Genomic DNA, 26,585 nt, shown 5'->3' with positions numbered 1-26,585 from the left:
TTCCAGGTATAGATTTTATAGTTCTTGGGCAGCTTATGAATACAACCAAGTCAGGCTCCCCTGCAGACCCCTGCCCCCCCCCCGAAATCTTTCGTTTGGCACTCCCTGTTCTAGAGGACCATATCATTTGCCTCTTAAACAACTCACTAGACACCGGTCTTTTACCCGCTAGCTTTAAAGAGGCACGCGTCAAGCCCCTGATAAAAAAGCCGGGGGCGGACCCGGCCATTTTGAAAAACTATAGGCCAATATCCCAGCTGCCTTTTTTGTCCAAGATACTAGAACAACATGTGGTGCTAAAATCCCTGTCTTCCTTCATGGAGTCACACCATCTACTCCAGGAGCGTCAAGCGGGGTTTCGTGCACATCATAGCACCGAGTTAGTAATGCTCTCGGTGCTAGATGAGCTCAGATGCATGGCTGACAGTAAAAAACCAAGTGCCCTGATACTTTTAGACCTTTCAGCGGCGTTTGATACTGTCAGCCATGCCCTGCTCCTGGACAGACTGGCCGCGTTTGGGATAAAGGACCTGGCATTTCAATGGCTAAAATCCTTTTTGTCAGGGAGGACCCAGAGGATTCAATTAGCGGATTGTATATCTGAGGTGGGTGTCCTTGAGTGTGGAGTCCGGCAGGGCTCTGCATTGTCACCACTCTTATTTAATCTTTATCTACAACCACTGATAGAGTCCCTGGCAAGTATGGGCTGCAGAATTTTTAACTATGCAGATGACACTCAGCTGCTGCTGAGTATTGACAACACGACATCTGCCCAGACTCAGGCCCAGAATATACTTAGGTTTACGGTGAGCTGGATGATGGCAAATTTGCTGAAGATAAATCCTGAAAAAACGGAGGTCCTAGTGGTCTCAACTGCTGCCTCGCCTTGGGGTGATTTGTTCTGGCCCCAAGGGCTTGGCCCCACCCCGAAACCATGTCCTAACGTTAAAAGTCTTGGTATTAAGATCGACCATGAGCTGACAATGGCTAGCCAAGTATCTTCCGGTGTTGGAACTTGCACCAACTTAATTAGGCAACTGCGCAAGCTAGTTCCCCTACTCTCCCTAAATATGCTCCTAACTATTGTTTCGGCTACTATAATCTCAAGGATTGATTATGGGAACGCCTGCAGGTTCTTCTGAACGATGTAGCGCGACTAATTTTTAGATCACCTAGACAGACCCATGCCTCCCCATTATTGCACAGGCTACACTTGCTTCCCATAAAGCAAAGGGTGGAATTTAAAAGCTTATGCATTGCCCATAAGAGAATCTATGGGCAGGCCCCTGCTTATATAAAAGAACGGCTTGAGGTTTTATAAGCCCAATCGAGCGTTGAGGTCCTCCGACTCCCAACTGTTGTCTTATCCGCGTTTCAAAATGGCAACCAAGGGTGGGAGATCCTTTTCTGTCCAAGTCCCACAGATGTGGAACAAATTACCCGAGCTCCTCCGCAAAGAAACTAATATCTTCCACTTCAGGAAGTCATTGAAAACGCTTTTATTTAGGGAAGCTTTCTGTTCCATTTGATCAAGGTTTGTTACATCCGTACCTTCTGTTCATTTTTCAATTGTTGTTACTGCATCTGTCAGAAGCGCCTAGAGACCCGACGGTGATTTGGCGCTATACAAACCTCAGATAACAATAACAATAACATTTATATTATTAACTGAATGTTAACTTCATGGTAGTCATGACATAAAAATGTCTGATAAACATTTAGGAGCATATCAGCAAAATATATGTTCTGCCGGTGATTATCTTTCAATTTAAGTCTTGGTTTATTTATACTATAAACGTGTAAAATTTAAGACCGCGAGGGATGCAGTACGTATATGGAACTTGATGCTGACTAACTGTAATACTTCTTTTATTCATACCGAGCTTCCACTATGGGATAATCCAGGGCTTCCCGATATTTTTAGCGATAAAATCGCTCGTGACTGGGCTAATTATGGTATTGAGACATTAGGAGACCTATATGGTACTGATGGTTTTCTACAATTCGCAACATTGAAACTTCTGTACAAATTGCCTGAAAAAATGCGATATAAATACATTCAAATTAGGGATTACCTAATATGTAAGATGAATTTGAAAGGAGTTAGCAGCTCAGATATATGGACTTGTTTTTACTCTGCGAATAGAAAATCATTAATTAGTTCGGGATACAAGTGTCTTAGTCAAAATAGGTTGGACGAAGGCCCTAGATTGGCGCTAAAATGGACTACTAGCTTAGGATTTATTGTGACAGCCCAGAATATCTCAGCCGCCTTAGCTAATATTAGTAAAGTAGTCCATTCTTCTAGTTTGAAACTTCAATTGTACAGGACGATTAGTCACCTTTACTATACTCCATTAAAAATTTCTAAATGGTCACAAAATAACTTAGGTAACGATCGTACTAAATGTCCTAAATGCGGTCTGGTGGCAGCAGACCTCATACATATGATCTATTCGTGCCCATCAGTAACTAAGTATTGGTGGTAAATAGAAAATATCTTACTTCAAAATTAACTGATTAATGTCCCACTATCTGCAGCTTCTGTATTACTGTCTATGTACCCGGTTAGCTTTACCAATAAAGATTTGTTAAATATTTTCTTGGCTTGTGCCAGACTGGTGATAGCAAGGGCTTGGATCTCTCAGAATCCTCCTCATACGACCGAGTGGTGGACACTTGTTCATGAAATTTATACTATGGAAGGTGCAATTGCCAGGAACAGAGGAACAAAAGCAAATGCAAAGTTTGTTAAGATTTGGGGCAATTTTCTGTAAAGTTCGCACTGATACGGATTATGGATGCTCTGTGCTTGTGAGGTTATTATTGATTTATATGGATCAGGAACTTCCTCCCTTTCTCTTGTTCGTGTTTCTTTTTTTCTTTTTGTCTATTGTTTGTTGTATATTGATCTGTACCTGTATTCAATGTGAATTTGCACTAATCTGAAATTGATTTATTCCTTTTTCTTTTTGTATATGGAAAATGTTAATCTCCTTGAATTGCTTGTCAATAAAAATTCAAAAAAAAAATGTCTGATAAACATTTAAGAGCATATCAGCAAAATATATGTTCTGCCGGTGATTATCTTTCAATTTAAGTCTTGGTTTATTTGGAGGATAGCCACCCTTACAGATTTATTTGGAATTTTTTGTATTACCGTTCACACACAATAATGACATCAAGAAATAATTTCCCATTAAATCTATGTAAAGGTTGCCTCAAACACCTTTTTTAAATAATCAAAGCAGTCAGCACCTCAGGCAAGAACTACTGATGAAGGAAGTTCTCAACTCAAAAGCTTTTTAGGTCGAGTCTGGGCAGCGCATGCGCTGCTACGAGGCATGCAGTATTGGAGTATGAACGTGAAGCCCCGCCAACTCTCCACCCACATTTTTATTTGGCTTGTGTCATTCTCCTTCGTAAACGCTGGCTTCTGATTCTTTATTAGGCTTGTTAGTCCCTCTTTGGTACCGCCTTGTCTGTAGTTACCTCCCAAAACGACTGGCTCTTTGACTTCTCTTGTTACACGGTGTGCATACTAAGTCGGTAAGCACTATTTTGTTTATTGAATAATGGGGACAATGGCGGCTGCTTCTCGTATTGCAGTATGCCCACACGTATTTGCAGAGTGTATTTGCAGCGTGCCCACACAGCACTCACAGGGTAATGGAGGACGCTTCATGTTTTTTAAACACTTTTAAGCTTCATGGACACAGCGCTCGTTTTCATTTTTTCTTTTTTTTTTAAACTTTAATGGTGAGCTCAGCGCCCGCTTCAGGGACACCACGCTCTCTGTAATACAATAGGTCTTGCATTTTCCAAACTTTGACCTATTGGTATTTAAAATGACAATGCGTTTTATTAATATAAAAGGCACTGACATTTACAATGTCAATAGCTAAAAATCTCGCAATTGCGAGAGCCTATTGTATTGAATATGCTTGTTTGAGTTTGCATCTCTTTGAATCCTTGAGCATGTGGTTGAGCAGAGACACTTTACAGAGCTTTCTAATTCTGAGAGACCAAAGACAAACATGTGCTCCGTTTCTGTGTCAGGTCTCGAAAAATCAAACATGTTCCTAGATCTGCAGATCTAGTAACTTGAATAATCTACTCGACCTAACTGTAATATTCCTAAATTCTCAAATTGTGTGATACTAGGCAAATATTTCATCGTACAGAGCCACCTTTTACTTCAATATCACATTTGAGAGCACCTTCAAATAAGGGAGTTCAGTATTTCTGCTTAACAAAAAAATACTCTTTTGTTTCATTAAACAGACTAAACATTTGTTCCATGTATAATGAGAATCTAGCCCGCACATAGGGGACACATGATCCCTGACTTGCCTCTTAGTTCATTAATAGCATTGCCATTAGGGACGGGGGCTGGAGTGTTTCGCAGATCATGTTTAAAAACTCAGTTAAAAAAAAAAAAAAGAATATGGGGCCATAAGTAAAGAATTTAGGGATTGCGATTTCCTGATTGCGACTCAAGTCCTAATGTACAAAAACCTGGAAGCTAGAAATTGTGATTCCTAATCTGGGTCCCAATAGACCTACCTCATGAATATTAATTAGGTAGGTCGTACTTCACGACCCATCAGGAATTGCAGCCAACACAGGGATGGTGGCTTGCTCGAGTCAGCAGACCACCATGTCTGTGATTGCTTTTTGATAAATAAAGCACTTTGTAATGCAGCCTGTTCTCCTTAAAGGACAACGTGACGAGTTTAAAAAGAAAAAAATGAAACGTTTAAGTTTAATTTTTGGAGAGTAGCTAGTGGTCCGTAAGAGCCCTTCCCATTTGCAAATGGTTACTACCACCCTTTAGTTGTCAGTAAAAAAATTTTGTTTCGCAACCGTAATTTGGGTGCAAAACATTCATACATGCCACTGCGAATCAGTATTAGGAAGGGAAGCCCTAAAAACACCCCTTCCGTATACTGATTTGCAAACCCAAACTGCAATTCGATAATAGGTTATAGAGTCATAATTTGGCTTTTGAATATTTTAAAAACATTTTTGCTTTCGTAAATGACCAGATTCTACGAATTGGACCATTTGCGACCTCAAAAAGGGTTTTGAACATATGGCTTTATATCACTAAAGCATGATGTGGAAGCTCACTCAATTACAGACAGTAAATTTCCCATTGAAATGGTCAAAAACCTTCCCACCAACATGCAGTTTTATTGATAAACCTATGTACTATATAAACAAACTGTGAAAACTGGGTTTCAGCAAACATATTTATCATTTGCACATCACCGGTAAAGTGTTCAGATTTGTTTTCAGCCTATTAAAATATATTTTCAGAACACAGTATTACAAAAAATGAGCTTCCATAACTACTGAAATATATTCTTAAATGTTTGTACAGTTAATTTATTAGCTATTTAAATCTTGAGTGTTATAGAAAATACTGACACAGTAAGCCTTTTATTTCACAGGCTTTCTACAGCAGGTTCAGAAGTTCACTATACCACGTACTGGAAACCTGCAGTCAGAGAAAGAAAAGTATTTATAAGAAGACGTATATTGACTTCTGACTTCTGACCTCCGACTCTGAACACAGAGCACATGTGACAAAATAAAAAGATTTAAAGGCATCTTTATTGCTCCTTCACCTTGAGTAAACAGAACTCCTGCTCTTTATCAGCTCGCCAGAAAGGGCGAGTAGGCCGTAGATATAGCTCGCCCTGATAAAATCTGACTCGACATAGTGAGTGGGCAAGTAGATTCTATGTCGGGACCGGAGGCTTCAGATTATGCTATATCTTCCTTCGCTTTATTAACATAAAGTCTCCACAGCAGCTTAGGAAAAGATACATAATAATAACAAAAAATGCTTTAAACATAAAGCATTGACGGAATGTTCAACAAATCAAACAACAACTCCCAAGAGTCTCTTTGTATAATGATAGTCCATAGTCCTTCCACTCTGTCCATCACCACTATAAAACCGGACTTCTCATCTTCTTCCTCCTCTTTCTTCGCTGCTCCCGCAGCCAGATAAGTGCTTTTCATGTTTTTTCCATTTTTCGATATTGCTGATTGTATTGTGTACAATCGTTGGGGGACTCATTGCATGGTTTATTCCCTTACAGAGTCCCCGGTCGCGGGAACGTTCTTCATTCCTACGCGATCTTTCTTTCCCAATTGTGTGCGGTGCGTAAGTAGACCGCCAGGGGGCGGCCTGTCGTCTCGCCGACCCTTCGGCGCGCCTCCGCAGTGCCAGGAGCCGCGCCGTGGAGTCTGCTTGCGCAGGAGCCAGCCCTCGCGTACCCCACTGACACCTGGTGCCCCGGGTCTGTAATTCCTGCTTTTGACGCCCCGTTGGGGTCTGTATTGCGGCTCTGACCGCGTGAACCACCTTCGGGTGACCTTTGTGCACCTCTTTATTCAAAGTGTGGCTTAGCGCGCTTGAGGGGTGCGAAGACCCGGTCCCGGCGAGGAGGGTCTGCGCGCTTGGGGGTTGGTGCTGCCCACCTGCCACGTCAGTTGGCCAAAAACGTGATCGCAGCCGGTTGGCCTGCCCATATTCGAGTTCTATCTCGACTGTCGCCCTTCAGGGTGCCCCGGATTTGCCCTTGGTTCCAAGATGGAAGGGGAATACGAGGAGGAACCCTACCCCTATCTGCAGGACGACGAGTTCTACCAGGCGGTGGACAATTCAATTTACCGCTGCGTAACGGAGGTGGTAGGCCCCATGGAAGACCGCCTTTCCGCCCGCATCGTGGAAGAGTGCGCGAAGCTGGCATCGGCGCATGTGCCTCCGATCCCCAATCTCCCGGGGACGTCCGGCGGGTTGCCACCCGCCCCGAAGAGGCCTTGTAAGGAGGGGCCATCATCGGAGGCCCAAGGTGTGGACAGGGGCGCTTTTGAGCGTCTTCGGGACGCCTTCCTGGCTAAGGCGACGGCGGTGCCCCCTGCGCCCTTGGTAGACCCTAGTGCTTCGGGGGACGTGTCTACGGCCCCCGCCTCTCCAGTGTACGACTCTCCGGACACCGATGACGACGGGGAGTCGACCCGATCTTGGCTTCCGGCGTCCTCTACCAAGGAGATGCCCCGAGATGAGTCGGGCATGCTGGACCCGGACGAGATCGTCCACCCCCGCTCCGCGGCCCGGACACCGGGGGAGACGGTGGCGAAATTTGTCGCGGGCAGGCTGCGCAAGCCCCTGGAAAAGGAAGCGAGGGGTTGCCTGCGTGGGGAGTGCCCTTGGCCAACTTTGGAGGGGAAAGTGGCCATGACCCCGGAATTGGATCCCAAGATGGCCACCTTCCTGGCGAAATTTATGAAGGACCCCAGGAAAGGGATTGATCGGTCCTGGCGGGCCTGCCAGGACAAATTGTTAGATGCGGTTGGGCCCGCCACGAAGATCCTCGATATGGCGGAGGAGGCTAAGGCGAATGGCACCGTCATTTCTCCGGAAGTGCTCTCGAATTGGGCCCAGAGGGTGGTGTTCTTGGGCAACGCCAACTGTGCCCTGTCTACGGAGAGGCGGCGTTCGCTCCTAATCAAATTGGACCCAAAATTGGGGGACCTGGCCTCGTCGGAGGCGGGTGCTGTGGCCCAGGGGGGCCTCTTCGGCGAACCCTTCATCAGGGAACTGGGCAAGTTCGTGAACACGTTCACGTCGCTGGATAAGGCCCAGTCCAGCATTAAGAGGGTGTTTCACCAGCGTTTCTCCGGAGGGGCAGGTCGCGGTAGGGGCCGCGCGATCGGCCGTGGCCAGCAGACCAATAAAGGACAAGGCTCCGGAAGAGGTCAATACCAGACCTCTGCCAACTATACCAACTTCTACCCCACCAGAGGGCAGCGCTTCGGCGGCAGAGGGTTCAAGAAGAACTCCGGACAAGGAAATGCCCCCGGTAAGTGTCCTTTGTTTGGATCAAGTTCCTATTGGGGGGCGCCTGGCAAGCTTTTACGAGGAGTGGGAATTGCTCACTGCCGACGCTTGGGTTTTACAAACTGTACGAGGGTTCCACATAGAATTTTACAACCAGCCCACGCAAGCGAGGCCCCCGCGCATTATGGTCTTTTCGGAGTCCGACGCGCGGTTGATAGACGGGGAGGTCTCGGACTTGCTGCGCAAGGGGGCCATCCGTCTATCAACGCGCCACCCGCATGGGTTCCTCAGCAACGTCTTTTTAGTGGACAAGACGGATGGGGGCAAGCGGCCTGTGATCAATCTCAAGGAATTCAATGGGTGGTTGGTCTATCGACATTTCAAAATGGAGGGTATCCACCTCCTTCGGGACGTACTCCTCCCTCGGGATTGGATGGTGAGACTGGATCTCAAGGACGCCTACTTGGTCGTCCCCATCCACCCCCCTCATCGTCGCTTCCTACAATTCCTGTGGGACGGCAAGGTGTTCGAATTCACCGCACTGCCGTTCGGCCTTTCTTCGGCCCCGTGGTGCTTCACGAAGGTTCTCCATCCGGTAGTGGAGTTTCTCAGAAGTCAGGGGGTCCGTATGCTGGTATACTTGGACGACATCCTCCTCATGGGGCAGTGCCCGGAGGTGTTGGCAGGCCAACTGCGACAAGCTGTCGGTCTGCTCCAGAGACTGGGGTTTGTGGTCAACGGCTCCAAGTCGGTTTTGTATCCCACTCAGAAGATCACCTTTTTAGGTTTCGTGGTGGACTCGGTGCAGGCGGTCTTGAGCCTGCCGGGTCGGAAGGTCACGAAAATTCGACACCTGCTTCGGCAGACGATCGCGAGGGATCGTACGTCCCTGCGACATATCGCCATGGTGGTGGGTCTTCTCTCGTCTTCCATCCAGGCGATTTTCCCAGGCCCACTGCACTACAGGGCTCTCCAACGTCTGAAAGCGCAACATCTGCGCCGTGGGATGAGTTACAATCAGTGGGTTCCCCTCACGGACGAAGTGAAGGAGGAAATGTCATGGTGGCTGTCTCACATGGAGGCATGGAATGGTCGGGCGATCTTCGGTCCGGCTCCGGACCTGATCATAGAGTCCGACGCCAGCAGGTCGGGCTGGGGCACCCGGTGCGGGGATTTTTCCACCGGCGGCGCCTGGTCTTCAGAAGAACAACGATTGCATATCAATTGTTTGGAGCTCCTGGCGGGCTCCTTCGCAGTTCGTTGTTGGACCAAAGATTCGGTCAAGGCCTGTGTCCTGTTACGGATGGACAATATTTCGGCGGTTCGTTATGTGAACCATCTAGGAGGTCCTCGTTCCCGCGCCTTGGCGGACTTGGCGAAGGACTTCTGGGATTATTGCCTGTCTCGTCACATTGCGGTGACGGCGGAGTATCTGCCGGGTCAGTGCAACCAGGTGGCGGATTGGCACTCCAGGCATCTCAGGGAAGCCAGCCAGTGGAAACTGGATCCGGAGGTTTTCCGGTGGCTGCACACCCTCTGGGGTCCCTTCTCGGTGGATCTCTTTGCGTCCCGTCTCGACCACCAGCTGCCGCGTTTTTTCAGCTGGAGGCCGGACCCTCTAGTGGAGGCCACGGACGCTTTCCTGCAGGATTGGAGTCGGGAACAGCCGTTTGCGTTTCCCCCGTTCTCCATGATCATGCGAGCGGCGGCCCAAATACGCCGCCAGGGAGCGGAGCTGGTGTTGGTTACGCCACTCTGGAGGTCTCAAGTGTGGTTTCCGGTTCTTCTGGAACTTTCTTGGGATTTTCCAATCCTACTCCCCCTGTTTCCTCTGCTCATGACAAATCCGGATCAGGAACCTCATCCCCTCGTCACACAGAACTCTCTCCGCCTCGTGGCGTGGAGGCTCTCAGGAGACGCTGGTCGCTCCCAGGCCTTTCGGGGTCGGCTGAGCACTTGCTCTCCAAAGCATGGGCCGATAGTACGACGAAGCGTTACAGATCCGCTTGGCTTAAATGGATGCGTTGGTGTTTACGAAGGGATTTGGATCCCTTGGTCGCAGGCCTCGTTCCCGTGCTGAATTTCCTGGCTCATTTAGCCGACAAGGGCTTGGCATATAGAACGATCAATGCTATTCGATCGGCGATTTCGGCAGGCCACGACAACATCGATGGCCACCCAGTAGGGGAACATCCTTTTGTTTGCCGGCTTCTGCGGGCTATACGCCTCGCGTTGCCTCCTGAACCCAGGTACTCCGTCCTTTGGGACGTCAATTTGGTTTTGAATTTGTTCTTGTCTTGGCCGGCCAATTCCTATCTGTCTCTTAAGGAGCTATCGGCGAAGTTAGCCATGTTGTTATGTTTGATTTCTTGTAGACGCGTCTCTGATGTGCGCGCACTGGATGTCTCTGCTCGCATTTTTTCCCCGGATGGGGTTACTTTTACCGTGGGCCGACGCACTAAAACGTCGTCGCGGTCCATTTCATATCCAGCTTTTCTTGACACTCCTAAGTTGTGTGTTGTGCAATGCCTCAAAGCATATGAGGACCTGACATTGGAGTTACGCCCTCCGGGCGAACGTCAGTTGTTGATTGCCCTGCGGAAGCCACACAAAGCTGTCTCCTCGCCCACTATTGCTCGGTGGGTGCGGTGGGTCATGCAAGAAGCGGGCATCAATACTTCTCTCTTTGGAGCACACTCGGCCAGGGGGGCCATGGCCTCTAAGGCATTCTCGGTGGGTGCTCGTTTGGAGGACCTGATGCGAGCGGCAGATTGGTTCTCGGATTCCACCTTTAAGAGGTTTTATTTTAAGCCGGTGGTGGATTTGGCCCAGTTGGTGGTAAGTAAGCTTTCAACTAGCATAATCTAAAGCCTCCGGTCCTGACATAGAATCGAAATTTGCCTAGCTTACGTAACGGTAAGTTTCAATTCTATTAAGGACACGGAGGCGAGGATTATCCCACCCAGGCTACAGTGGTGTCTCTACCCACCCGTATGGCAGTAAGTAAAGCGTTTTCCTTTACATTGCCGGTACTGTATTAGTCACTGAATGCTCCTCGCCTTATTGTCGCATTCCTGGACCACCTCGCTGATGCTGTTTCTTTTTCGACAGGCAACGAGGGTGCTAAACAGGACCAATGAGGCTCAAGCGTGATCTGCGCGAAGAAAGAGGAGGAAGAAGATGAGAAGTCCGGTTTTATAGTGGTGATGGACAGAGTGGAAGGACTATGGACTATCATTATACAAAGAGACTCTTGGGAGTTGTTGTTTGATTTGTTGAACATTCCGTCAATGCTTTATGTTTAAAGCATTTTTTGTTATTATTATATATCTTTTCCTAAGCTGCTGTGGAGACTTTATGTTAATAAAGCGAAGGAATATATAGCATAATCCTCGCCTCCGTGTCCTTAATAGAATTGAAACTTACCTTTACGTAAGCTAGGCAAATTTCGATTCATTAAACTTGTGTGCAGTCCTCGACACCCCTGAAGCTGCCTGAGTGCTGAACTCTCAGTTCTAGTAAAGTATCCCAGAGATTAGGTTACTCCCAGTCCTGAGCAGGAGACTTAGGATGGCCTATGGTAATGTGTAGGTGGCCAAGAGCTAAGAATATCACATTTCTTATGGCAAGTCACCACGTAGATCTACTCTTTCATTATTTAATTCATTCATTTTCATTAATTACATGGCCAGGACTCTACATGTTCCAAAGTTTTGGAAACTAATGAAGAAACAAAGGACTGGGAGGTCGTGACTGTATAATGTTATGCTAGGCTTCAAAAGAGCACATTGTGAAGAACCACATTAAGCTCCCTGCATGTAATTGCCATTTGTAAGGCCATGGGTCCTGCCTGCTTTCTGATCACCTGTTTTTTTATCTTTTTAAAGTGGATGAGCCTCATAACTGGTGACTCACCCACAGTAAACTCACTCTAAATGAACTGCGCATGTTTATAGCCAGTGTCTGCCTTTTAAGATCAGGCCACTGCGACGCAACAAGGGTAAGGGATACTTAGTTGGTTACACGTGTGCATACACAAGTGCGGGCTGCGCGTGAGAGACTCCTGTTGTGTGCAGCCCAATAACTGCGCACAGATATCCTGGTACAAAGGGTACTCTGCAGGATTCGATATGGACCTGGGGTAGGCCTCATAATGGTAGTGTACACTCATAAGGAAAGCCAGTGTGGTTTACTGTCTAGTGCTATCTCCTTTTGCTAGATTTGTTCTGCTTTCTGATGCTTATTTGTCCACCTCTTCCTTTTTTGCTCCCCACTTTGCCACTGACCTCAATAATCCTATGGCTTTAGTCACTCCTTCCTATAAGCCATTCCACCCGTGACTCCATCCTATCTTAGTGTCTTCTCATACAGCACTTCTCCTGGGAGAATGACACAAACTAAATGTAATGTCTCTTTCCACTCTCCTCTGTTCCTATGACTCATACCCAATTAAGTTCACATAACACAATTGTCCACTTATCATCCAGCTTTCACCAAACCTTACAGGTTATTTCCAATGTTGGTTTTCCCCTCACTCCCCTGGCCCAGATTCACATTTCTCTCTATCCCATTCAGACTTGCAAAATAATACACAGCTAAAATCGGTAACCTCTGGGATTGTTTTTTCATTTTCCTTTAAATAAAGCCTTTTCTCAAATGTAACCAACTCTCACTTTTCAACTTATTTCTGCCCTATTTACCTTCTAAATTCCTGTACATGTGGTCTATAAGCAACTTTATTAGCACACTTAAAATTATCTCCTGTAGTCTTCTGGCTTCCTAATTCCATGGGAACCATTCTTATTTCTGTTATCAATTACCTTAGCTCTGCAAACCATTATTAATATTCTTCTCTTATACTTTTTGACTTGATGAAGGACTTTAATATGGATTACAATTCTACTCCCTGTTCTACTTTTTCTGCAATTCAAATTTTTGGCTTTGCGGTTAACATAATGTAAAACTTCATACATGAAAAGTATATGAACACTCAACAAGATCACATCATGGAGGCAAAATCAGTTGTGCTGTTCCACGGATGAACACGTATTGTCAAGCCATACAATTTAAGAGGAACATTTAAATTAAGCAATCTGCATGTATGCAGATGCAATGCCATTCAAACTGCAGCATGGTAAACATTTCTGTTTCTATGATAATTTAAAGTACACAGTCGCTTCATTTAGCAAAAAACGGTTGGTATGCCAAGCACGTGAACCCAACAGATGAGAAGGGCAACAATCAATGAAGTTACTCACAATCATTCCGATTTGTGCTCTTCACAAAAGAAAACATTTTAGCACAAGTCTAAAACTAAGCATCAGCAAACCTCAGATTACACATCCGCTGCAGCTGACAAAGCAAGGGTCAATTTCACACAAAATTATTCTGCAAAAGTTGGCAAGATGCCTTTTGGGATTTTGTTCCTGTTAATTTTAACAGGTTAAGATTTAGTCAAGAGCCGTTTTATAAAATGGTAAGGCCAATCTATAAATCTCCACTGAACTTTAAATATGAACAGAAGAATTTCAGTGGTACATGGCTTGCTTACATCTAGAGCATTGAAGAGAAAAGCCAGGGGTAGAAGGTGTCTCTTATAGTAATTTGGTGTAATTTAACTGACTTCTTGAAAAGGGTACATCTATAAGAGTGGGTTATAAAAAACAGCATATCCACAGAATACAAAATATAAAAAATAAGAAACGCAAAAAGTACATATATAGAAAAATGTTTTAAAATGTTAACACCACATCATATATAAAGGCAACACATAAATATACTCAGTCGACAAGTAGTGGCTAGGCACAGGACAGCTCTTGGCCCTGTCTGTATTTATACCACCAGCTTTGCAAGACACCCAACATTTTCTCTAGCAAGACCTCAAAAGTATGATATGCAAAGTCCAACAGGCAAGCCTAACCACCTTTTGAAATGACTGCATAGTAAATACATTCCCTAACTGGTAACCGTCCTCGGCAACCCCCCCCTCTCCCCCCCCCCCCCAGACCACGCCCAGAACCTCGGTATCACACTGAACTCCTCCCGCACCATGACCCGACAGATTAATGCCGTCTACTCCACGTGCTTCAACACCCTCTGCATCCTTCACATGACCTTCAAGTGGATTCCCCCTGAATCCAGAAAGACCGTCACCCACACACTCATAACAAGCAGACTGGACTACAGAAAAGCTCTCTACCCTGGAATGAAGAAATCCCTGCTCCGGGAACTCCAGACCATCCAGAACACTGCTGCCAGGCTCGTCCTCGGCATCCCACGACATGAACACATCACCCAACACCTACGAGACCTTCACTGCCTCCCTGTTGAGAAGAGAGTAACCTTCAAGCTACTCACTCATGCCTACAAATCCCTCCACAATACTAGACCCCAATGCCTCAACGAAAGAGTCTCCTTCCACGCACACAAGAAAAACCTCCGCTCCGCCGACCTTGCCCTCGCCGAAACCCCGCGCATCCACAGAGCCAGAACAGGTGTAAGAGCCTACTCCTACATCGCGGCAAAAACCTGGCAAGAACTCCTGCTGATCGTCAGACGTTCCCCCACTCTGCACACCTTCAGGAAGAGCCTCAAGACATGGCTCTTTGGCTGATTCGGAGCCCCCCTCCCACCCCCCCTCCACAAAGAGCCTTGAGACTCTCAAAGGTGAGTAGCGCGCTTCACAAATCCCTGATTGATTGTATTGGTAAGATTAGTGCAATAAATTGCTGACTATTGATGTTTTACTCTAATGCCATGCTGGTTTTAAAGATGAAATCAATATTATTGAAAGACCAACTTACTTGCATAAGGTAACACTCTTCTAACAGAGAGTCCTTACATTAAGAATATCCCCAGGTGCCATACTGGATCCGGTGAATTTTCTCTTCTCAGCAATGCCCCAGTGCGCAACAAGGAGACACCAGGTTGACCACTACGAGTCTGTTCCGCCCAGGAAATGACAGAACAGAATCAATCATAAGCTCCACCAATGGGGGCGGACGTCAGTTTCTTAATCTTTCTCCTTCTGCACCTTCATACAACAAAACACTTCAAAAAAATGGTGAGCCAAAATCTAACATTGAACCTTATTATGATGTTCAGGAGTCCACTCAAAAGAATTGGGAGGTGGGAGCACACTAAGGAAGCTGCAGTGTAACAAGTAGATAACATATTGAGGAAACAAAACATCATAAATGAATTGTTTTAATGATTTCTTGTTGATGAAAACTCCAGCCAACATGTGTTTCGTCGTTCGGGACAAGAGACCAGCGACTTCTTCAGGGCTTTGCAGATATGACAAAGTCTTTGGAGCCTTCTGGCTGGTTATAATTCCTGCCCAGTAAAGTACTGCTGGGAAATTTCCACATGAAGTAGTAGCTTCAATGTAATGATTCATTTATGATATGTTTTGTTTCCTCAATTTAAGCTATCTACTGGTTACACAGTATATATGTGTGCCAGGGCTTACTAAGAATTTGTGCACTGATCTGTGGATCTGAATTGTGGGGTGTTGGATGATTACCCCCTCCCTGGACACCTTTTATCAAAATTTAGCAGTAAAAGAATATACACCGAAAAGATAGAGCGCCAATTCCACCCAGGGCACAATCATCTCAACGAGTTTTCCTTCAGGAATCTGCAGTTAGATAGAATTTCCACATAAAAGATCTTTACCGATGATAAGTAACTTGTTCTTCTGATGGATGCTTCTAACCATAGATTCCTCTCCTTAAGAATAGATACAATAGCAGTACCCATCGAATGTGGAGGGTCTGAGGTGTGGACCGAGACCAGAAAGCCTTCTACAACCAAACCATCAAACTGCCTCTCTCGCCAGACCTAATTGTTAAGAAAGTAGTGCTTTGGGAACATGTCTAACGACACCTAAGTCACAGTCTGGCAGATGACCACAGAATTGGCACCCCCTCCCTTTGCCAATGCCATCATGGTAGAATTGGCTCTGGGGGAATGAGCATGTTTTCTGGGGTTTGCTTCTTGACTAGCTCCTAACAATGTGTAATGCAGAGGACTTTGCAAAATGACAAGGTACTTTCTGCATCTTCTTTCCTTTTGTTGCTCTATAATCTCTTATTAAGAGCTGATCATTAGCATGATAGTCCCTTGTGCGGAAGCTGAAAAGCTCAACGCCCTTTTAGGGTGGAGCCGATGGAGACTCCCCACCCAATTTGAAGGATTAGGCAGGGGGGAAATCATTGGCATAGTGATGGTTTGGCCAGGGTGAAAAGGAGTTACAAATCTGGGCAAGAAGGCCACCCAGGAAGTCAACACAAACGTGTCTGGAAAGGCAGTATAAGATTGTTCAACAAGAGCATCTGATGTTCAATCAGGTAATATGCAACCAAAACCACTGTTTTATGCATTGGCTGGGCATGTGTATAACATGTGTCAATACTACATCTAAGTCCTATTACAGCCTCAAACAGCTTCTGGGGAGACATGAAAGTCTGATCTTTGTTAAGGCATCATAGTAGGCAAGGCCGGACTGACCGTACCGAGCGGGCATTTCCCCGGGAGGATGGAAGGGTGGAGCAGTCGCTTTTGTATCTGGGGGCAGGTTTAGAAGTAGTGCTGCAATTTTAAAAGCACTGCAGAATTCCTTGTATAACAAATAGTACTTTTATTGTTGCCTGAAGTCTAAGTTAACGCTGGTGATTAATGTACCTGCTGAAGAGAGATCAGAGTTTTGTCTAGTGGCAGTTTTGACTTATCTAATGTAGCGCAAAGAGTTAATATGCCTGCTGCAAATAGCGTGTACTATGCAGATCACAGAACAGTATTTAATGTGCTTAGCTCAGTAGTTTACAGCTTTTGTCACAGAGCTCATTTGGTTACTATGCATTTAATAAGTTACAATCGTAATCTAGGTTAGAAAGTTATATTTTCCCCTAAACTTTCACTATCCAAATTCAGCTAAAAAAGGGTTTCTTTGGGTAGAAATAAATTCTTATTAGAAAAGTCAACCCTAACCATTGTCTTACATTCTGAATCACAAGTTCGTGTTTTCCCAGAACAAGCACTCTTAAAAAATGCCTAGAAGTATGGATGACATTTGAATACTACACCTTGATCTCCTTTGTCTCAAGTAACATTTTCTATACACCGATTTACACACATATGATTTATTGTCTCTGTATGTGTGTGTGATGTAATTTGCTCTGACAGCTTACTCTGGCATGAGAGGGCACAGAACAAATGAAATACATGTGAGAGAGGGGCTACAGAGAGATGAGAGGCACTGTTGGAGGGTGATAGTGAGGGAATCATTAAAGAGCTCGAATACATTTTGCTGTGTCCTTGTACACTGTATGGGCATAATTTATTATGCTTTAATAACTAATTCAATTGAATAAATAATGAAAATGTGTCATTTTGTAAAAAAATTTATTTAGAAAGTTTTATAGAGCGCGAACAAGATCCTCGCGGATATCAGAGCGCTGTACCTCTGCTATTTTGCTGCATTCATGCTCTTGTATGCGTACGTGGGGCTGGTAGGCAGGGGCGTTGCTAGGTCGGTAAGATTAGGGGGGTGTGAGCTTCAGATTTCTCAACAATCACGCTGGTTAAAATACATTATAAGAGAAGCAGGACAGTAGGGGGAGGTAAGGAGCATTAGGAAGGAAGAGGAGTGTGGATTGGGAGGGGTACTTAAAGCTCAATATTTTGTAAAATAATCATTTTTTAAGACCTTTAAAACAGAGAAGAAAGTGTGGGTGATTTTGTCTGCATGTGTATGTAAAAATCCCAAATTAAATCCACTTTGGAGGAGAACCCTCCCAAGCCCCCTTGTAGTGGCCAGGCTCTCTCTCTGCACTCGCTGGCTATGCACCGTATGGGGGATGGTGTGACAAAATTTGCGATGGCTGCTTCGGATATCCAGTCCGGCCTTGACAGTAGGTGATTTTAATAGAGGTGGCTGATCAGGTAAACAAAGAAAGGTCTGACAGATAAGCCTGTACTGAGCCCACTGCAAGGCCTTGCTAGGCCTATGACAAAATAAACGCCACCACACCCAAATGTTTGGTCTGCAGAGTGAGGGTCAGTATAACAAGCACCACACTAGGCAATTAACATCTCCTAGCATCAGCCTAGATGGACTTTGTCGCAAGGATTAGTGCTGCAAGGATAACATTGACTACTGTGGCTGGCAGATCGAAAGTATTTAACTGTCGCTGCTCAATCAATAAGCTTGAAGGTTCAGGTTGCAGAGACTGAGAAGCAGTCTTTATTTGAGATGGTGGTTTCCGGTGCTTGACACCGGCACTTAATTGTCAACGCCAACTCTTGTGACAGTCTGCCACAAGGTGGCGCTGTCTGGCTCATTTAGAGATGACCACAACAACAAATTATTACAAATTATTAAAAATTATATGACCTTCCGCCTAAACCATTATTATAGCTTTGGGGGCCTGAAAATGTTTACATTGCTACGCGTATTAGGAGTGTGATGGTTAGTAGTTGGGTTGGTACTATAATTGGCAGCTTAGCAGGGGCAATGTGTGGTGCAAGATGCAGTGGCCTCCTAGTCCTGACAAGAGCCCTGGCACTTATGTTTAATTTTTTTGATAAATTAAGCACTGCTGAGGAGCGGACCCTCCCCTAATGCTGAGACAAGAGGTCCTCCTGAAGTGGTCGACAGATAAAAGTGCAAATGCTCATGTTCAGGAGCTCTGGGTACTGTATTCTCCCAGTCAAATCCAGTACTACTAAAATGACATGGGTCCAGTCTATTTTGACGTTCCTCAAAACATAAGGCAGGAGAGGCAGTAATGGGAACACATACAAAACACTTGTATCCCATTGCTTTCGAAATGCTTCTTATAGTGACTTTTCTGGAAACACTGCAGTGTGCAGTAGAGCTGGCTCTGTGCCTTCTCACTGGTGAACAGAAATGGCCAGGGTGCAACCCAGTGGCCGAAGATACTTTCTGCTATCGCAGGATCGAGATGGCACGTGTGGTACACCAGCATTATTCAGAGACCCTGTCAAGTGGTTTGTTACTAGAAAGAGATTCTGCTGGTCGAGTCACTTTCTTATGTGCAGGGTCTCCTGTCACAGGGCTGCACTACACCTTGCTTGTTGCAGCTTCACATGACCGTCAGGTACTCTGTGAGGACCTGCGCCAGCTTCCCCTTGGTGAACAGCAGGCCAGGCAGTTTGACAGAAGCTGCATAAAGCTGATGTGGACCTGGCTCTTCGTCTTGGTCAGAGGCCTCTCTCTGAACGCCTCTCCCAGATGAGCCTCTCAGCCCAGGAAGAGTGCATCTTTCACAACCATGAAGTCTGAGTGGGGATGGCAGAGTGGCTTATTGCAGGTCAGACTAGCATTTGTCTGCCACAAATGAAGATCCAGAGGCACCTCCTGCAAGATCATGATGAAGGTAGAGAGACATCCTTGATGCTGGGCCCATTGAAACATGAGGTTCCACTGCAGAGCCCACATATGCCAACTGGTGTTCAAGACAAATGAGTTCAAGAAGCCCTCTTCATCGAGACTCAGGATTAAATTTGAAACCTCAGCATTATATCCTAAATGTTCCAGCCTTGCTGCAGTGCAGGAACGGTCTTCACAGCACTGTGTGCACGGCAGCCCCAATTAAGGAAATCCTATGTGTCAGGAACTGTTGAGACTCCAGCTCATTGCTGGAAAACCTCAAAGACGTCAGGAGTTTAGCCATTGTATGAAGGTTTGTCTATAACTAACAGAGACAAGCCTGCCTTGAGCATCCAGTCTTCGAGGTACAGAACACATGCATCTTCGTCCTCTGAAGGTGAGCAGCAACCACCACTATAATTTTCATGAACTCAATAGTGAGCAGAGAAAAGACAAAAGGGAACAATGGAAAACGGGAAGTGTTCCAGCCCAGTTATGTACTGCAGGTAACACCTGTGGGAATGGATTATGGGTATTTGAAACGAAGTTCAGGAACTCTATCCAGTCTCCTGGGTTCAGAGCAGAAAGAATGTGGGACATCTGTGAGCATCTTGAATTTTGTCTTTCAGCAGAAAGATATTTAGTGAACAGATGTCCAGTATAGGCCTGAGGCCTTTTTCCTTCTTTAGTACGAGTAAGTAGCATGAATAGCACCGCTCTCCTCTCTTAAGCCAGCGCAGTCTAAATGGCACCCTTGGCCAGCAGGTTAAATTACTGCAACAAGACTGACAAATGACCCTCTGGCAGTGGCTCTGATAGGAGGAGTGAAGGGAGAAAGTGAAAGGTAGTGTATGGCACCTTTGTATGTTTTGTAATACCTATCTGTCCGACATAATGGTTCTTTAGCCTGAGAACAAATGCTGTGTTCTGCCTTCCTACTGAATGAGCATGGGCACCTGAAAGCAAGTTAAAGGGGCTTGGCAGATGCTGCAGCAGGCGAGAACAAAACAGGCCAAAGCCTGCTGGTGCGAACAGCCTTGGCCACTGTCCCCACTGCTGTCACGAAAGACAGAGCCAACTGCTGCTGCACAGGTTGCAGGGCGGTGCGGTCTTTAAGCTAGCCCTCTGACATAAACCCGAAACTTGATGTACTGCTGCTGAAACTGCTTGGCAGACAGATTCCCAAGGAATATGCTGTGGCTTGTGTGTCCTTAAATTATTTGAGCGTCGTAGCACCCTTCTCTCCAAACAATCTAGAGCCATCAAAGAGCCTGTCCATTTGGGACGCCTGAACATCCCCTTAAGACCCTGGTTGAGCACATTCAAGTGCGCTCATCTAAACACTACTGTTGTTCCAATAGCTCTGCCCACACAATCTGTGGTTTCCAAATTGGCATACTTTGATTCATCCTGGCTATCAAAACTAGTTTGAGGCATCAATGTCTCTAGGTCTTCCGGGAAACGCTCAAGATTTTGCTGGCCATCTCTCATAAATCAAGGGTGTACATACCCGTAAAGCACACTGCATTTAAGAATCTTAGGGCCAAACTTAGCATTCTATTACCGACTGCATCAATACTTTTTGACTCTATATTCTGAGGACTGTCAAAGGGCATTGTGATTTTCCTTGTCAAAGCCAGTACCACCAGACTTTCAGGCAAAGGGTGCCTTGTCAGAAAATTGGACTGACTATAGGGCCTGAGCACATCTTGGATCAAGTGGGCAATAAGGGAGTCTGTAAGTACGCTGGGCATGTCTGAAGGAACTCAGTCAACAATTTAGCCTTGGTTTCAACAGTAGAAAACTGTAAATCAAGCACCTCTGCCCTTATTCGCACAACTACTATAAGAAAGGCACTTAAATCAGATGGTGGCCCAGATCTAGGATCTAGCTCAGTCTCTAACCCTGTATCTAACCCACTGGACTTGTAAAAGCACATATTATCTATCGTCAGATTAGTGAGGGGGGGAACAGGACGTCGGCCTTCTTGTCAACATCAGTGTTATGGGGACAGTTTTGCATACCCTCATTGGTCAGAGTCCTGTCCAAAAAAGGCCTCTAGGCTCTGATAGTACTGGCATCGAAGAAAAGACTGAGAATTAGTCTGGTTAAATATTGACTAGTTGAAGCTTTGAAATCACACAACACTACACAGGCCTGGAGCTTGCAGATGACGGCTCAATGTTAAGGTTGGAATCAGGTCCTGGGCTTGCACCAGTAGAGTCATCAATGGTGCCAGAATGGAACATATTGGCATGGAGCCACCCTAGAAGTATTAAGCTGAATCAGAAGGTGTTGAGCGAGGGCACACAAGGTCAGTTGGTGCTGAGAAAGAGCTTGCCAGTGTAAATTCATCTGGAGGCCCTTGCAGCTCCATAGGATCCAAAAGCACACCAGAGGGAGCCATAGGCAAATGAAAGAGCTGCAGCATGGCCTCCTTAAAGGTTATAACTTGCTGCAGAGTCAATGGGCCAGGGAATTCGGGACATGATAGGACCAAATGGGGTGCACGATTAGTGTCACCCATGACCCTTCTAACCTGATTTCAAGTAGCAGGACAGAGTTGAGTCCCACTTGGCCTTCTTCCACTTATTGCAAGTCTCCAATTTTGACTTATTCGACTTCAAGACAAAACTGGAATTTGCGCTGGACTGAGTTCTTGAATGAGCTCAAGCAGGGGGAGGTAGAACAATAAGTTTCCTGTCACAGTGAGGTGCGACTACTTCCCTGATAGGACCTAGTGTATTGAGCTAGGGTGGGGGCGCTTACCAGCGCCACCAGACTTCTTTGAAGGGCACGTTTCATGCCCTCCTTGTATACTTTAGTTAGAATAAGTTCTGGGAGCCCTTGGGTCCTGCTCTGGAGCGAAATTGGACAAAGGACATGGAAGTATCCTTGCCTCTGTCCTGCCCCTCCCTTGGGAGGGACCTCAGAGTCGTACTAACCCCTATCCTAGGGTATAAAAAGGCTTACTCGTGTTTGGGTCCTCAGATTCATCGTGGGACAAGATCCAGGACTGAAACCACATCACTCTTCGACCGTCTGGACACTTTCTTCGCCTTGAATCGAGATCACATCATGGAAGACTCCTGCTGCTCCAGGTCTTGCCGTTTACGTAGTAGTCTGTGTCTGAAAGTCATCCAGGATCTTCAACTGACCTGTGGGCTTTAAGGACACCCTAAGTAATCTCCCTTGGAGTGAAGGAGTCACTCCTCTGCATCTGTAGGCGCCGCAACGAAGCTGACCAGGCTGCTGCTCCTGACATCCCACGGACTTCAAAAGGCTCAGCAACACAGGTGGTGGTTCTGCCACTCCCTTGAGGCCTGGCCTGACCTGTCCTCTCTGCAATTTTGAGGCCAGCAAGTACAGCGGCTTCACCGCATAGTGGACCTCTGACTCTCCTGCATATGGTGAGTCCCTTGGACCTTGCTGGCTCCAACGTTGCTCCTTAAAAGTTCTCCACATCTGTTGTGCTGCCCAGGCTTGTTAGTGCTCCCGCCGGACACGACCGCCTGGTTCTCGACTTTCGATGTGGGACAGCTCGTGCACAGCTCCTGGACTTCCACAGTGTCGCCTGTTCCTCACAGCTGCAGCCACAAGTTCACCGCCATCACTCCGTCATCGGTGGTCATTGCTCTTCCTTGCCTTCTGGTCACTTGCAAGAGGCACAGACTCTGTCCCCTCTACTTGCAGCTTCTTCTCTTCAAGAATCCACCCTTGGATTCAACCGGACTCTTGCACAGTCTTCGCCAGCAGCATCTTTATTAAAGCCTTCCATTGTATCTATGGTGGTTTTTGACGTTACGTCGCACCTAAGCGCCTGGCTTCCCTGGTGTAGGTATCCTAGTTCCTGGGGTATCCAAGGGTGGGTGATTATCCAACCTTCTGTGTTCCACAGGGTTCTTTCAGAGTCCACTGGTAAAGGTCCTTCTTCAAAACTGCAACCGTGAATTTCCCCGTTGACTTTTATTGAGTACACAGCTGTGTTACCACTCTGCACATAGCCTGCATGGGGTTTCTGGGTACTTACCTCAAGTGATTCCTTGGGTTCCCTGCTCTTCTGAGGCTCCTGGTCCAAGTCCCGACTTCGGTCGCAGTTCGCATTCCACTTCCTTAGTACATGGTTTGGTCTCCCCTTGTAGACCACTGTGTTGTGCTTACTTACCTGTTTACAATTGAAGTATTGTGTGCATTTGTGTTGGTATATCTCCTGGTAGGAGATATACCAATGTGTATAATAAATGTACATATTTTTATAACTAAAATGTGTGGTTCTTTTTCGTTTAACCTACACTACATAATTAGATCTGGTAAAACAAACTGCTTAACACTCATACCGGACTAAGCCTGAAGGCTGCTCTACACAGCTTCCACTTAGAGAGCTTTCTACGGTTGGCTAAGACCACTAAAATCACCATAAGGGCAGTCTGGGATTAGTGCAAGGTGCTTCACTTAAATAAGTGTGCACCATATACTAAGCCAGCCTCCTACACTTACACGCGCATCCACTTTCAATCAGATCAATACAATGATGATAAGGTTGAACGATATTCACCCAAGATTGAAGTCCCTCATTCGTTTTTAGAACATAACCTGTCGTCCTACTCGCATACCTGATATGCATGTACACCTTCTATAGAGGTATTAGCCAATTCAAAATTAGCACGCAACATGGATATACCACGGATTTGATTGGCTTAGTTCCCAGGTGGGACAGACCCTGTCATGAAATCTTGTGCCTTGTTTTTTGAAAGATGAGTCGTTTAAGCTGTTGAATAGCTTCCGTATTAGAAAAATAATGGTGCACCTCAAAGATAGCTGTGTTCAAGCACATGATTTACTAGCTCCAACATGGTGTTTGAGAGGGAAGCACACGCTAAATAGGTGTAACCTAAGCGGGATCTTCTACCCGTGCTTCGTGCAGTTTGAGAGAAGACAGAGGAATGACTGCTGCATATCTCTGTTAGCTGCTGTTTCTGTACGTCTCCTCTCTAGGCGGTCGCATCTGTATTGATACAATGTATTCTGGCCATGATGCAGGTGGATAGTTATGTGATTTTCGTTTCAGCGTTTCACCCTGATGCTGGGAGACTGTGAAGAGCAGTATGTGAGCCCTCATCCTATATCACACTGGGGAATGAATACATTTGTCTTACAATTTGATACAATATATTTAGATAGCGAGATGTGTGATATGAGTTCATTACAAGAACGGAGGCTACATTATGTATTATTCCTTTAATGCAGTCCAAGCAGCCGCTTACGTCACAATATTAAAAGGTTCCAGAAAAGAACAATAGCAACACATGAAAGGCATGAGCCATCAACAATCTGCCTCTTTTAAATGCGGCTCCAAGAAGATAAGTTAATTTTTCTTCATTACCTTCTTCATTTATATCTCTATTTTGAAGTTCCCTTGTGTGCGGCTGTAAAGTCAGGAGACTGGTAGTTTAAATAAAATAAGATTTATTGCAAGAACACAGGAGCAAGGTAGGGCACAGCCTACACAGGTCTTCTTCCACATCAACTGTCCCCAAGCCACCAGCAGAGAATGCTGAAGCAATAGCTGAGAGACAGAAGCTTGAAGGAAAACAATTCCAAAGAACAACAATACATATTATCAAAACCCAACACATCTTCCTCCTTTAGAAAAATAAAGAAATACAACATTGCTGCAAAGAATATAAAAATAATAAATCAACAAACAAAATCAACCAACCATTTAGGTTTGGATACAACATGTTTCTTGAATTCAGGTTGCAAGTCGGGATCTGCAGAATCAACAACAGAATTACCTGTATTGTTAACAACTGCAGGTGAAATATAATTTTCATTTCCAGTCACATTATCAGAAGAAACATTTTCTGACAAATTAAGAGAAACTTCAGAAGAAATCTCCGGAGAAATTTCAGAAGAAACTTCAGGAGTATTAACGGACGTTTCAGAAAAATGAGAAGAAGAAATCACATCACCTTGTCCCTCCTCTAAAAAATCGTCCAAAGTGCCTAAATCCTTTCTCCCAGAAGAAACATAAACATCATTTTTACCCCTATAAATAACAATTCTTCTAATGTTCCACACCATCCCATCACTCAAAAGAACTGCATTGCGTAAAACCTTCTTGATCTTAAGTGGTTGAGAATATTGAGACTCTCCCTTACGAACCTTCCAAGGTTTTTTAACCTTAACCCACATTCCATCTTTGACATCAGCAAAACCTCCTCCAAGCGTTTATACTGCAAATGTTTCTCAAGAATACTATTTCTGACAGAATCCATACAAATATCATGACACGTACTCTTATGCAACCAATCAGGATTACACTTGGTTCTAGCTGTACGTCCTCTCATGATATCAAAAGGAGACATTTTCATGGCTTCATGAACATTAGTCCTATAGGTCCAAACCGCTTTAAACACTTGAAGTTCCCAATTGCCTCCATTAACCCTAGAAATGTGAATAGCAAACGTTATAAGAGCCTTGTCCGAGTTAGCACAAACAACACAGTCCCGAACAACCTCTCAGCATTAACTTCCATACCAGGCCACCAATACCATTTCTTGATATTCTGCTTAGTTTTGACTATTCCACAATGATCCTCATGGCACAATTCTAAAATGGAAGTTCTTAAGGATGAGGGAGGAATAGCCTTATCACCTCTGAAAACAGTGTCATCCACTACAGAAAGTTCATCTTTGACTTCCCAAAAGGCCTTGAGATCCTGAACTAGTTTAGACTTATCAGGCCAACCATCCTGAATAAAGGAAATAAGTAAAACCAAAACATTCTCCTTACGATATTCTTCACTCCATTTTCCTTTTTCAATACAAAACTGGATATCATCATGAATTAAAGCCTCTGGCGAGATAAAAAATCTGCCAAAACATTGTTTTTACCTGGAACATATTCAATCTTGTAAATATATTCCTGTAACCTCATGGACATCCTTGCAATCCTAGCAGATGCCTTAAATAAACCTTCCGTAGTCAAAAGTTTAACTAAAGGTTTATGGTCCGATCTGACGATACACTCCTTACCCCACACAAAACTTCTGAAATGTTCCAAAACCCAAACTACTGCCAAAGTTTCTTTCTCTGTGACCGAAAACATTCTGAAGGGGTAAGGGCCCTAGAAGCATAAGCAATCACAAATTCTTTACCACACGCATCAATCTGAGACAGCACACCCCTAAGTCTTTATTACTAGCGTCAACTGTAACAATAGATTTCCTATCCAAATCAAAAGGAGATAAAATAGGAGCATGGATAATAGCTTCTTTAATAGAGTTAAACTCATTTTCGCACTCCTCAGACCAAAAGAACCTAACATTAG

At 45.2% G+C, this 26,585-nt stretch overlaps 1 protein-coding gene across 5 annotated transcripts in view; it reads right to left on the bottom strand.

The window, feature by feature from the left end:
• STXBP5 (syntaxin binding protein 5) overlaps nucleotides 1-26,585 on the bottom strand; it is a 1,242,391-nt gene that overhangs the window by 857,744 nt on the left and 358,062 nt on the right. The window lies entirely within an intron of this gene.

This window comes from Lissotriton vulgaris, chromosome 6, assembly GCF_964263255.1.
Source record: "Lissotriton vulgaris chromosome 6, aLisVul1.2, whole genome shotgun sequence".
NCBI classification, from domain to species: domain Eukaryota; kingdom Metazoa; phylum Chordata; class Amphibia; order Caudata; family Salamandridae; genus Lissotriton; species Lissotriton vulgaris.
This window is presented reverse-complemented; position numbering and strand designations above follow the sequence as displayed.